The following is a 12515-nucleotide window of genomic DNA, read 5'->3' as shown; positions in this document are numbered from 1 at the left end:
ACCCTGTTTGCTCACTCTGTTCGCAGCGCTCCTGGTCTGAGCGCTCCCTAGGGCTGCCTTTCGTAGGAGTGGGTGGTGGCCACCATTACTCTTGGCCCTGCCCCACGCCTTGTCAGCTGCTCTCTCTCATGAGAGCTGCCAGCTCCTGGTGGGTCTCCACGCTCTCCTGGGTTTTCCCTGGCTCAGGAATCCCCCCCGTACACTGCAATCCCCCACCCCGCTGTGGAATGCACCTGCACTGGAGCTCATCACCTCAGCAAGTTGGTGGATATCAAAACAGAATGTTCTGATGCAGGGACTCTCCCCACCAAATGCAGGGTGCTTTCCAAAAGATAAGTAATTTCCTCCTTTGCACTGAACTTGCCCACTCTTTCATGTGACTTTTCCTGAAGATGAGCACCAATGGTATTAAACTTTCACCCTCTGCAAAAGTGGAGAGAATTAATTCACAGAAGCAATTAGCAGGAGATCTCAAAATAGCACTGATCTCACCCTGTCCCTTCAATGTCATGTCATCAGCAGTTACCCTGGCAGGAGGCTTAGCAAGTTTTCCTCTTGTCCTATATGAGCTTAATGCAGAAGAAGCAGGGGAGCTAAAGATTGCCTAGGGCAGCAGCCTGCAGCTATGACCAGGTAAGCCCACCTGTACTGTTTCTGGTGCACAGCATGAAATTCGCGGTCTTCTCACCCACAAGCGATCTGTGAGCCTCCTATGTGAGGTCCATAATGCCCATTCAAAAAGAGATCCCTTTGTTGTGTCCCTCCCCATTAGTCAGCTCTAGGAGGCTGGAGAGAGCTCAGAGCTGCTCAGCTTCTTCTCAGGTAGGAAATCTCCTTTTGTGGATCAATGTTTTCCCTATGATTCTCCACATGACAGGCCACACCTATTGCAAGAGAAACACAGCTGCCAGCAGCCGTAAGTCCTTTCTGGAAGTGCAGGTGGCTGCCTTCTGCACCATGGGAGACTGCCCGGGTATGGCTCCAGCCTGGCCAAGTACTGCTTTATGAAGGTAAAGACATGCAGGGTCTGTATAGCTACCGTGCAATGAGCTGCCACCTTTTGCAGTGCTACACCCAGCCTGTCCCAGTCCCACACAGCTGGATGAGTGTTTTTCTTAGCCAAGTATCTGCACTTCTAAGAGGTAGGAGTCCACAAGCTCCCTTAGCAGTTTCCACTATATATCATCATTAGGATCAGATCCAGGAAGGAAGGTTGAAGAGATCAAAGTACCTGTGTCACAGGCAAGAAACCACCCAACTGTCCTCCAGTATCTCACAGGTGATTGCCCAGATGTTTCTGCATCCTTTAGGCTGCCATTGCCCTCAGTATCTTGCAGCCCCTGTGCTACCTTGCTGAGGAGATTTCAAGAACTGTTCCAGGATATTGATTGTGTTATTAGGAGCTTTACACCATCAAACAAGGAGTGGGACAACTGGGCAGCTGACAATACAGTCTCACTCCATTAACATGTGGAGATTGAGCACTTGTCAACTAATTTTTGTAAGAATTGCAGTTCTCTCTTCTGCAGCATCTGAGCTGTGAGGAAACCCAAGGATTCTGGAGTCCAAACATGGACTGACAAGTTGGGTTGTCAGAGACGATTTTGAATGCCCCAGTACTAACTAAAGAGTAATTGTCTGCCTCACAGATGTATGGCATTCTGGAATTTGGGGTTAGCTTTTTGGCATCGCTCTCCTGCTGTTTCTAGAATGACTGCAAAGTGGGAAGGGTGAGACCCAGCACAAAGAGCAATGAGTTCAGGGTGGAGCACAGAAACCTTAGTTACCTTATCTTCAAAACAAAGCTAGTCCCACCATTAGCTGCCTTCTGCTGAGCAGCCCCATGGATAGCGTTTGACTACAAAGTGAGAGGTCTGTGTTCTTCACTTTCCTCAGCATGGGAGGGATGTGCATACTCAGCATCCTTTCCTTGTCTCTGAGATCTTGGTCCTTTACCAGTAGGTAAGGATGTGTTCTGTGTGTGTGCACTGCCCACAGCCCTGCCTTGAAGCTTGGCCAATGTGCAGGCAGGCACACCGCGCCTCTTTTAAGTCCCTGTTGTGGTTTAACCCCAGCCGGCAACCAAGCACCATGCAGCTGCTCACTCACCTCCCTCACAGGGGGATGGGCGAGAGAATCAGAAGGGTAAAAGTGAGAAAACTCGTGGGCTGAGATAAAGGCAGTTTAATAGGTAAAGCAAAAGCCACGGATGCAGGCAAAGCAAAACAAGGGATTCATTCACTACTTCCAATTGGCAGGCAGGTGTTCCACCATCTCCAGGAAAGCACGGCTCCATCATGTGTAACGGTTACTTGGGAAGGCAAATGACATAACTCTGAATGTGTCCTCCCCCCTTCTTCTTCTTCCCCAGCTTTATATACTGAGCATGATGTCATATGGTCTGGAATATCCCTTTGGTGAGTTGGGGTCAGCTGTCCCAGCTGTGTCCCCTCCCAACTTCTTGTGCACTCCCAGCTTACTCAATGGTGGGGTGGGGTGAGAAGCAGAAAAGGCCTTGACTGTGTAAGCACTGCTCAGCAATCATGAAAACATCCCTGTATAATCAACACTGTTTTCGGCACAAATCCAAAACATAGCCCCATACTAGCTACTATGAAGAAAATTAACTCTATCACAGCCAAAACCAGCACAGTCCCCTTGGTGTGTCACTGGCTGTCTACAAACACATGTGGTACACATTATTAACAGAGATAGTGGGTTGAGATGATACAGTTGAAAAGGTGCTTTGCTGGGATACATTTGTGAAAGTATGCTTTTTTTCCTTAGGCTGCTCTGTTATGTTTCAGTTATGCCATTTATAGTTCTTTAGTAGGCTATGAGATCTTTGATCAGCTTTAACAGTCTTTTCTGCTAAATTATACCTCCAGCAGCATATTTAAGATTCCTTTCATCATCCTAAGCATTTTATCTGAGAAGCTAAATATTCAAAAATTGTGACTTCTTCCATATTGTCTACATTGTAGCTTTTGGTGAGATGAGCAATCAACTCTTATCAGACAGGGTGAGAGACCCAGGTGGTGAGATAGATCAGATTATTTGAGTTCTACAGAAGCCACAGGATCACTGTGCAATCTGAGTTACATGAATGAAGTGTCTGTTCTGCAGAGATTACCAGTGAATAACTGGATGCATTTAACAGTGCTTGAGGTTTTTAGGTGGGCTGTTGTTCAGGAGAAGGTCTAATTCAATCTATATTCATACATCTGCATAGACCAGATCCTGAGCAAATAATGCAAACTGAAACCCAGGCTGGAGACTAGAGCATGATGCAAATACTTGTAAGGTATTACAGACAGAAAGCTGATTTTGAACCAGCGTTACTTGACCTAGTTAGTTGCTGGTGAGGGCACTAGGTGTTTCTGGTGTTTCACAATAGCTTCTCATTTCTGAGAGTCCAAGCAGCAGGGAAGAAATTACTTAGCTTGAAGAGCAATTGTTCTGATTTCTTTTCCTGCTTTTATTTCTTCAGGCTCTTTCTCTTTAGGATACTAAGACACCACCTTCATCTCTTCCATTTCCCCTGTGTCTGCTAAACTGTTTGGCATTATGCCCAGAATAGTGAATGGCAGCCATTGCCTAAGACCTCCTCTTAGGTGTCAGTTAGTATTTGCAGGAGTCTTACAAAAAGGGTGTTGTTTCAGCATGGATTGCCTAAATTCACTTCCACCAGGAATTGAGTATGTAGTGTCAGTGTCCTTATATTCTAGAAAAAAAATATTTTTTTCAGTGCCTTAAAAACATGTATGGCAAAGTGAGACCTAGATACTAAAAGACCACTTTCTAGTCTAATGCTTTTTCTTGACAGATTCTGTAACTCTTACAGAGTGGAATAGTATCCCCCCCAGAATAAATGGCATCATTTCCATTCTTGGATCAGAGTATTAACGTATAGCACTTTCCACGTTAAAAAAAAAAAAAAAAAAAAAAGCTATCACCCCAAAACAGCAGAGGCTGGGATAGTGACAGATCCTTTCCCAGTAGATACAAAAATAATGTGGAATAGAGCTACACTTATGACTATTCTAGAAAAGAACAATGATATAGGTTCCCTGACTTGCTTATGATTTTCCCCCCAAAAAAAAGAACTCAAATCACTACTTGCAGGATTTTCAGCTTGCAAGTGCTGTTGTTGGCCATGCTGTCAATATGGTAGGGCCTGCCTAGACAGATTAGTTTGCTCTGTAGCCTGTGATGGACAGTCTGACAGAGAATGCCCAGCCTCTGCTGTAGCAGCATTTCTGCTGCCCTCTGTGTAAAATGAGAGCTCACGGGAATGTTAGCACAGGACAAGCAGAAATGTCAGAACACTGCTCTGTAGCAAAACTGCTCATCCCTACACTTCTGCTAGGATGTGGCTGGACACTGAACCCTGGAGATGGTAAGAGCACATTTTTCATATTAAAAGGTTATTTATCAATTCAGTGTAGATCTGCTAAGGTGCATGATTTCAATGTTATGTACAGAATGTGCTCAGTCCATATTTTTGATATGTCATCTGGTTAGGTAATGTGCCATTAAACTAACATTTCTGATAAATGTGGCTGAAGGAATGGGCTGAGAGAATTGCTGGAAGCAATAAATGATTTCCCAGGAAGAACTACTAGGGATCATAACTACCCAGACTTTAAACCTGCAGGTTGAAAAGCAGTGTGGGCCAACCATTCTTTACCGTGGCGCATGTAAGCAAAAATTTCTGGGTGTCCATGTGAGCACTTGTGAAGATAAGCTGATGTCACAGGCTGGCCATGAAGGGACCATAATGGCCTTGCTATCCCCTGTCCCTTCTGCTCTATTCAGAAATTAGTTTCTACAGATCTTAATGCAGTTGTGATTTACCTTCACTACACGTCAAGGAAAGTGACTGCATCTGTCCTAGGGGGAACTTTGATGACAAGTTTGTTGCTAAGTAGCTTCCCACAGAGTGGTATTCTTGGAAGTCCTCAGAATGAGTTAACTGAACATGAGAAGCAAATAAAACCCACAATCTGAGATTAGAGGATGGGCAGATTTCAAATGTGCACCACAGGTGCACCATTACTCACACTCCTCCTGTCTCCACAGCTAGCATCAGCGGAAGAGATCTGGGCGGTAGATTCTGGCCAAGGAGGTGACATTCAGGATGCCCTTTCTATCACCCACCAAAGCAGCTGAGGGGCTCCTGTTACAGAGCAGGTGAGTGGGTTGGGCAAGCTGGGAGACCACTGGGTAGAAAAAGGTAATTGAAACAGCAAGTAGCCAGAAGAGGAGGAATGAAGAGGAAGGAAAAGAAGTAAGGAAGGAGCACGGTATTAACCCCTGCAGGCAACTGTGGCATAACATAAAATAAGCTGTACTTGTGAGATCAAAGGTCCATGTAGCCCAACTTTCTGACTTTGAAAGTGATGCCCAGGAAGGAGAAGCATCTTGCCTATGGCAACATAGAGCAGCACTTGTCTAAAACTCTCCTGATTCCCAGTAATTTGTATTTATGGAAGCCCTGAGCACGACATGAAGGCTGGGTGTTTAACAGCTCATGGTGGATTTTTAACTGATGAATTTGTCCAAATACTTTATGAACCCATGAACTGTTCTTGGAACTTATGGCATGTTACTGTGATCCTCTACTGAGGCTAACTCATAGAAAGCAAACATCCACATATGCAGTTCAATTCACTTTGTTATTATCTTTGACTGAATGTTGCAAATATATATCTTCTTCGCACCTCATCCAAATTTTCATATGAAGTCACATATTTGAGGAAGTAAAAATAGTGATTAAACTGCAGAGAGCATCTCCCAGGTGCCAAGATAGACTATGCTATAGTTAATCTGCAGTACATATTTATACTGCAGCAGCATATTTTTCTTGTAGTATTTTCAAGAGAAATTTTTTTCCAAACACTGAGGCTCCCATCACTTCAGAGACTCCACCACAGCCTCCTGTGTAATATTAGGAGACAGATTTCCTTGGTGGTCAGCTTAAATATTTCCTTAATTTCTCTCCACATCCGAGATGCCGAGAGAAGCATACAATTCCCTGCTCCTCCTGAAGGGCAAATCAGTTGGGTAAAGTAGAACAGCTCCAGCAGAAAACAATGGGACCATGTCACCAGATAGCCAGCAGCCAGGGAGTCAGGGTGCTGGTGGCCCTTGTGGGAGATTAGCAGCTGGGGGTTTTAACAGTGCTTTCATCCCCTGTCCTGAGGAGATTCCCTATTCACCCCACTAAAGTCTACAAGGGACAGACCTTTCTCTCCATGTGGCTTGTCACAAAGTACTTGGAAAGATTTGAGTTTATCCCAAAGGAGAAGTGAATTCTGAGTCCAAAGGAGGAGGGGATGTTGTTTTACATCTCAGTTAGGAGTGTGGCCTGAGAAAATATATCCCAAATCTGCTGCAGCTCAAGATGCAATGCCAACTTCACTCCATCACTCCTTTGCTGAGCAACACAGGTGTATGTTGCCTTCCTTCCAAATCAGTCCCTCAGGTCCCTGAAAGTGTCTGCTGCTCCCTGAGAAGTGCCTCAGATGGCCAGTATCTTGCAGGGTGCAACGTCTCAGAGCAGAGCTGTCTCTTGACTGCACTGCTGTCTGCCTCACATATTTGCTAAGCCTGGCTTTCACCCCTTAGTGCTCCAAAGTATATGTTGTCTGCAGTCCTATCTGTGTTGAAACTCTGAATTAAAGAGAAATAATGCATGTAGAAACAGGAGAAAGAAAGGACGTCTTTGTAGGCCCTTTTCCTGGATGTATGGCAGATTCATTGGTAAATTCATGGAGAATTCAGCTGTTGAATTTAATTTTATTTCCTCAAACTCTCTGTCAAGAAGTTTCTTCCTTTAATACAGAATACTTCAAAAAAATTCTAGAATTGGAATAGTTAGCTCAGGAGATACACATGTCCCTCTAGTCCAGGAGTTCATAGATCTGAGATCTTCTGCAGTGGGGCAGCAGTTCTGTTGGAACATATGTACTGTATCTATTTTAAACTTTCTCTCCGACATGGTACTTTATGGCCACTTTGGAGCAGTGTTTTCCCCATGATCAGTTAGTACTTGTCAGCTGACAGGCAGCCCTACTCCACAAACAGTGTGGCAATGGAAAAGGCTATCATTCTGCAGTTATGGCAATAAATATCCAGGAGGAAGGAATCTTTGGTTTCCCTCCCCATGGTATGCTATTTGGATCCTGGTAATTTATCATAATTTCTGGCCTCCTCAAGTGAATGATGCTGTTAGTTCAGCATGAAAGAAAACCCAAGAATGTGATTTTTTTTCTGTATGTTCTAGCTAACTGTGATGTACCTTGTTTAGACTAGCACATTGCTATAGTTCATATTGCACCATTACAGAGGTATTTTTTTACAAGTTGAAGAATTCTGAAAAAACAGTCTTATCATAGGTCCCTAAAAATAACAAGAGTTCTTATTTTTACAGGGTGTTTACAGTGTTAGTTAAATTAAGGGCAAATTAATTATTTATCAATTTTGAAAAAAATCAATGTTTTTATATACCTTAGAATGTATTTCCCAAACTGACCTTGTTGTTCAGCAAACCAAACAAACAGAACCCTAAAATGGGTATTCCTTCCAACTGGAAAAAGAAGATTTTGATAGATAAAAATTTCAGATATTAAAATGTCTACACAATTTTGCTGAGTATTACAAGGCAAAGTGGGATATATACACCTTCTCAGAAATTATAGCACCTTTTCAAGGCAGAATCAGTAGCTGACTATGAAATGTAAACACAAAAATAGACATGATCATCATCACAGTTTCAGTTGCAAGAAAGCTATTGATATACTTGCTATTTTTCTATAAAAGTGTATATGATACCATCCATATCTAGACAGTCCTTGGGAGATGCTTCTTTAAAACAGATCCTTAAAAGCATAGGCTAAAGGAGATCATGCAATATTCTAGATACTCTGTTCTACCATACAGTTTTTCTCATTAAAATATTTCCTTAATATTTACTCCAAATCATTTTTACTTTAAATTAAACTGTTACAGTCCTGGCAATATAAACCTCTATATCTCTTAATGAAAATGTTTTTCATTTAACAAAATTATTTTCTTACTCCTATACACAGTCTTTACTTTTCTCATCTCTTGACTTAAAAAATGAAGTTCTATCCATACCTTTTTCTAAGCCACATTCTTTGTACTTGTCACTCTGGCTCCTCCTTACATTACAGCAAGTTTTTTCTTTTTTTTCAGAAGACATCTACAAAATGTGCTCTATTCAAAGTACTGTAGACTATCACTAACATAGATAAACCATTGCTGAGGAAAGCAAACATTCATATCCTGTACCATAGAAAGAGTACTTATACTTGCAATAATTAGATATACCGGTTTTGCTATATTTGACATTGTTGAGTGTGTAAAAAACTTGTGCCCCCGATGCCTTTTCTCCCTGGCTCAGATAACAAAACCTATGCATTTTTCTGAGTTCATCTTCCCAAAGTACTTTGTTTCTCTTCATTAAATTTTCTTCTGAAAATTAGAGATATTTTCTCCAATTTTCCAGAGCTATGTTTAAGTCTGATCCAATTCTGCCCTGCCAAAGAGCTTGGATGCCCCCCTTCCCAAAAGACACAGCACCAGTGACTGCTTCTGTCAGCTCAGGGTCTTTTCTTTCAGCATTGATGACCCTAATGATTCCAGCCCTTCGGCCCATTCCACCTGTCTTTATTCTGTCCCAGTGGTGAATACATGAGGCTGGCTGCCCCACCTGGTTGGATTTTAACCTTTCTGGTGTGATTCTTTCATAATACGTGGGCCAGGAAGTTTCAGCAGCTCTAAAAGCACCCATTTTTAAGTGTGTCCCAGTTGCGGGGTCACTCCCTGGCCTCTCCCCTCCCGTTCCTGGTTTTCACAGATGCCACCAGTCTCTCCAAGCCACTGGTGCTGTTGCTCACCCTGAAGACACTCAGCACCAGACAGCATCAGTTCGCAAACTGATTGACCTGGCCTAGGAAGAGTATTAGCGAGAAATCTCTTTATATTTTATTTAGAAGCAAACAGACAGGTGGCAGTTAGTGACAGGTCAATTATGAGTTTCCCCACAGTATTAACTCCTTGGCTTGTGGAGTTTGATATCTGCGATATCAAAAAGTTCATTTGCTCCTAGGGTAGGGAATTCTCTTTGATAGTTCATGCAGGCATACACTCTGCTGAACTTCAGCATAGTGGAACAAAGTACCCTGTGCATCATAGTGGAAGGGCAGCGGACCAGCCACCCAGAGGAGGGTCCACCTTGCTGGCTCCATGCTGCCACCCCCTGGCAATGGGTGCCTTGAGCAGTGGGCCTGGTCAGCTGCTGCCTCCCGAGCTCCCTGTGACTGACAGGAGCCTGCTGGAGCCCTGTGACCGGTACCCCCTGCTCCCAACCCCTGGTAATAATGCCATCATCCTTCTGCCAAGGCTTGCTAAAAGAACCTGTCTGTCGCTCCGGTGTCAGTTGACAGACCCGAGCTGAGAATGAAACTGATGGGGCCTGTGTCCTGTGAACAACAGTCCAAGTGGCGAGGCGAAAGGCACAGCCACCATCGCAACTGACATCTCTGGGCCTTGGTTTCCTCTGCCTGATTGCCTGTGGTGACTGTACCAGGCAGTGACTCCAGCTTTACTGAGCTCTCCAAAGGGCTAGTAGAGTCAGGCTGCAGGAACAGCCGGTCTCCATAACCATCACGTGATGGCCACCGGCCTAGCCAGGTCTTCTCCTGCAGCCCTGATACTCCAGTGGCCCTTGAGGGATCTCTGGTGTACAGCCCTACTACCTTCCCTCAGTGAGTGCTGTGAAAGCACAGCCTGAGCAAAGGGACATGACCTTCTGCAATGCTGCTGAACCTTGGAGCAAGCCCTGCCTCTGTCTTCATCCTCACCCAGACAGGGACACAGGGGGAGGCAGTGGTAAAAAAAAAAAAGCTGAGCTACAGCCCAACCCGACTTTTTCATTTGCTGCTTTACAAGAGAAGTGATGCTCCCACCTACCCCACACTGAGCCCCAGCTGACCTCTGGAAGTACCTGGGCAGCTGCTCTGTTCTCCCGTGGGACAGCATGTCCCAGGAGGGCATGGCGAGCACCCAGGCACTGGGCTGGCACAGCATCATTGCACGGACTTCAGAGGGGCCACTCTTGATTTATACTCTTACCAGGGACGGCACACTTGGGCCTGCTTCTTATTTTTAACATTTAACCTAAGAAAGGAGCTGTGCCAGAGCAAGTCTCTCTGGGGTAAGAATAGCATCTGCCATCTTAGGACACAACACAGTTGTCCAGCTCCTACATGGCAGCACATTGCGCCGAGATATAGAAGGCAACCTACCCGCCGAGGAATGTCTTCGAGTGCTATTAGTGGAAGCATATCATCTGCGCAAACAGGCAAGACCCCGCGCCGGAGTCTTCTAGAGCCGTGCTTATGGCAAGTCCTGCCTGAGGGTGTGCACCTGTCCCTGAGCTTAGGGCACGCATCTGCCTGCTTTATTTTCAACCATATGAAAGCTAGAGAGATACGAGAGGGTGTGTAACCGCGTGCAAGTGAAACACACAGGAAGCTAGAGGAAGAAATGGTTGACTTTGCAAAACAGAGTCTACAGAAGGCTACGGTAGGTCAGAACAAACACAGTTATACCCGTGACGCGAGAGCTGCTTCTTCAGTGACTTGCCTGTCCTTTCCCACTGAAGCCCTTTGTGACAGTTCTTTTGTACAAGTCATCAAAGAAACTATCTCCAGGTACCACACTTACCAGTGTGGCCAGGAGCCATCAGCCTGCTCACTCCTCTTCACGCCTGCTTTCTCCTCTCTTCCCTCTGTCTGGCTTTGCTGGCTGCATTCCTTCATTCCAATGACACATCCTCAAGCTTCCGCGCTGGAGGTAATGTGAGGCAGAGGATGGTGCAGGGTCTGTAGAGCAGGATTTTGGAGAGTCTCAGAAGTTTATGCTTGCACAAGCCATTACAGCTAACAGGGGTACTCATGGGTGTTGTGTGTCATCTAGACTCTACCCAGCCCCACCTGAAGCTTTGGAGACACCTGCAGGTATGGCTAGAGATTCTCAAGCCACCCAAGAGGAGCTGTCAGCTCATAGGTGGGTTTGGGCAGGCAAGGCTCACCACAAGAGACCCTGGCTGTGGTGGCAGACCAATGGACGCTGTCAGGCAAGGACAAAGAATGCAGGGGATGAGGAGGGATGAACAAGGTTGGGAGTCTGCTAGGGAGCCATGGGGAAAAGTTGTGCAGTGTCATGAGAAAGACGGACTAGTCTAGCATCTCTGCAAGCTGTTGGGTGGCTTTCTTAAGGGCCTTGTGATTGAAAACCGAGGTCTGCTCCTGAAGAACCATCTCCCATTGCTCTCTTCAGACAGCACTGACAGAAGTTCTGCTCACCAATGCTCGCTAGTGACGCTGGAAGCAGGCTGCACTTCCTTCTGAGAGCTGGTGAGGCTGCACTTGGGAGCCAGGTAAGGTGAGAGCCCTTTGGATATTGCTGTCATAGGCGTACAACCATGGAGCTGCCAGTCGCAACTTCCCAGCTGTGTGAGCATCTATTTGGAGACAAAGCCTCCGGCATTGACTTCTACAAGCTTAGACCAAGCAGACAGTGTCAATCCTTACCACTTCCCATCACCCCCAAGGAGCTCCATTGGCAAGCTCTCCCTTGAAAACATTGTAAGCAAATCAAGGTGGAAAGCATTCAGGGGCTACCTGCCGCAGGCTTGGGCACAATCATTTTCTGCACAACCTGCGTCCCTTCAGCCCACAACACCAGCTCCACTCCCATCCTTGTGGCCCTGCTAGGCTCAATGCTCCATGGAGCACCCACCTCTGCTCTTGAATACTGGCACTTGTACAGTAGACAGAGGGGGAAAGCTGTGGACTGTCACAAGCTTTCAACACCAATACATACCCTGGCCTCTGCTCTTGAGTCTGCTTCTTGTTTCCTTTCAGTGCCAGCTGCACTTCACTCCTCAGTTGCTGATAATGCGTTTCTTATTCACTCCACCTTGGTCTGCATCAAGGGACCCTGTGTTTGATTCACTGTACACACCGTCTCTGAGGTTTCTGAGAAAATCCTCCGAGGCTGTGTGGTCTCCCTGAAAATAGGGGACGAAAGTTACTTGGAAGCCGAGAGCTGTCAGTTCTATGAAAACATCAGCTTAGGCAGACATCTGTGGGCTTGCCTTTAACATACCTTGGCACTGTCCATCTGTCTTTCACCCAAACTAGAGGCAAGGCTTAATGCATCAGAATGATCTAGCTGAGACGGCTGATAGAGCACATGAGACTTTGCAGTTGTACACGCCCACAGTGCCTCTGCTGCTCAGATCAGGGTCTGAATGAAGGAAAAAGTGTTTGACAATTTCCCCCTTCCCTTCTTCCCTCAAGCCCTTCCCTTCTTCCCAAAGATATATTGTCTGTTTAGCCTGTAGGTAGGCCAAAAGCAAGGTACAGGTATGTGAGAAAGGAATGGAGGGGTACACCCATCAGTTGTCTTCTTTTCTCTTG

The 12515-nt window shown here is 45.5% G+C and overlaps 1 long non-coding RNA gene across 7 annotated transcripts in view; it reads left to right on the top strand.

The window, feature by feature from the left end:
• Window positions 1-12515, top strand: part of LOC128150612 (uncharacterized) — a 79360-nt gene that overhangs the window by 37100 nt on the left and 29745 nt on the right. For 5 of the 7 annotated variants that reach the window (XR_008238118.1, XR_008238113.1, XR_008238115.1 and 2 more), the window contains 2 exons: window positions 5087-5193; window positions 11371-11470. This is a non-coding gene — a long non-coding RNA (uncharacterized LOC128150612). Of the gene's footprint in view, window positions 1-5086; window positions 5194-11370; window positions 11476-12515 lie in introns of all 7 variants that reach the window. The other 2 variants (XR_008238114.1, XR_008238116.1) reach the window with 2 other exon arrangements.

This window comes from Harpia harpyja, chromosome 14 (genome assembly GCF_026419915.1).
Source record: "Harpia harpyja isolate bHarHar1 chromosome 14, bHarHar1 primary haplotype, whole genome shotgun sequence".
NCBI lineage: Eukaryota > Metazoa > Chordata > Aves > Accipitriformes > Accipitridae > Harpia > Harpia harpyja.
This window is presented reverse-complemented; position numbering and strand designations above follow the sequence as displayed.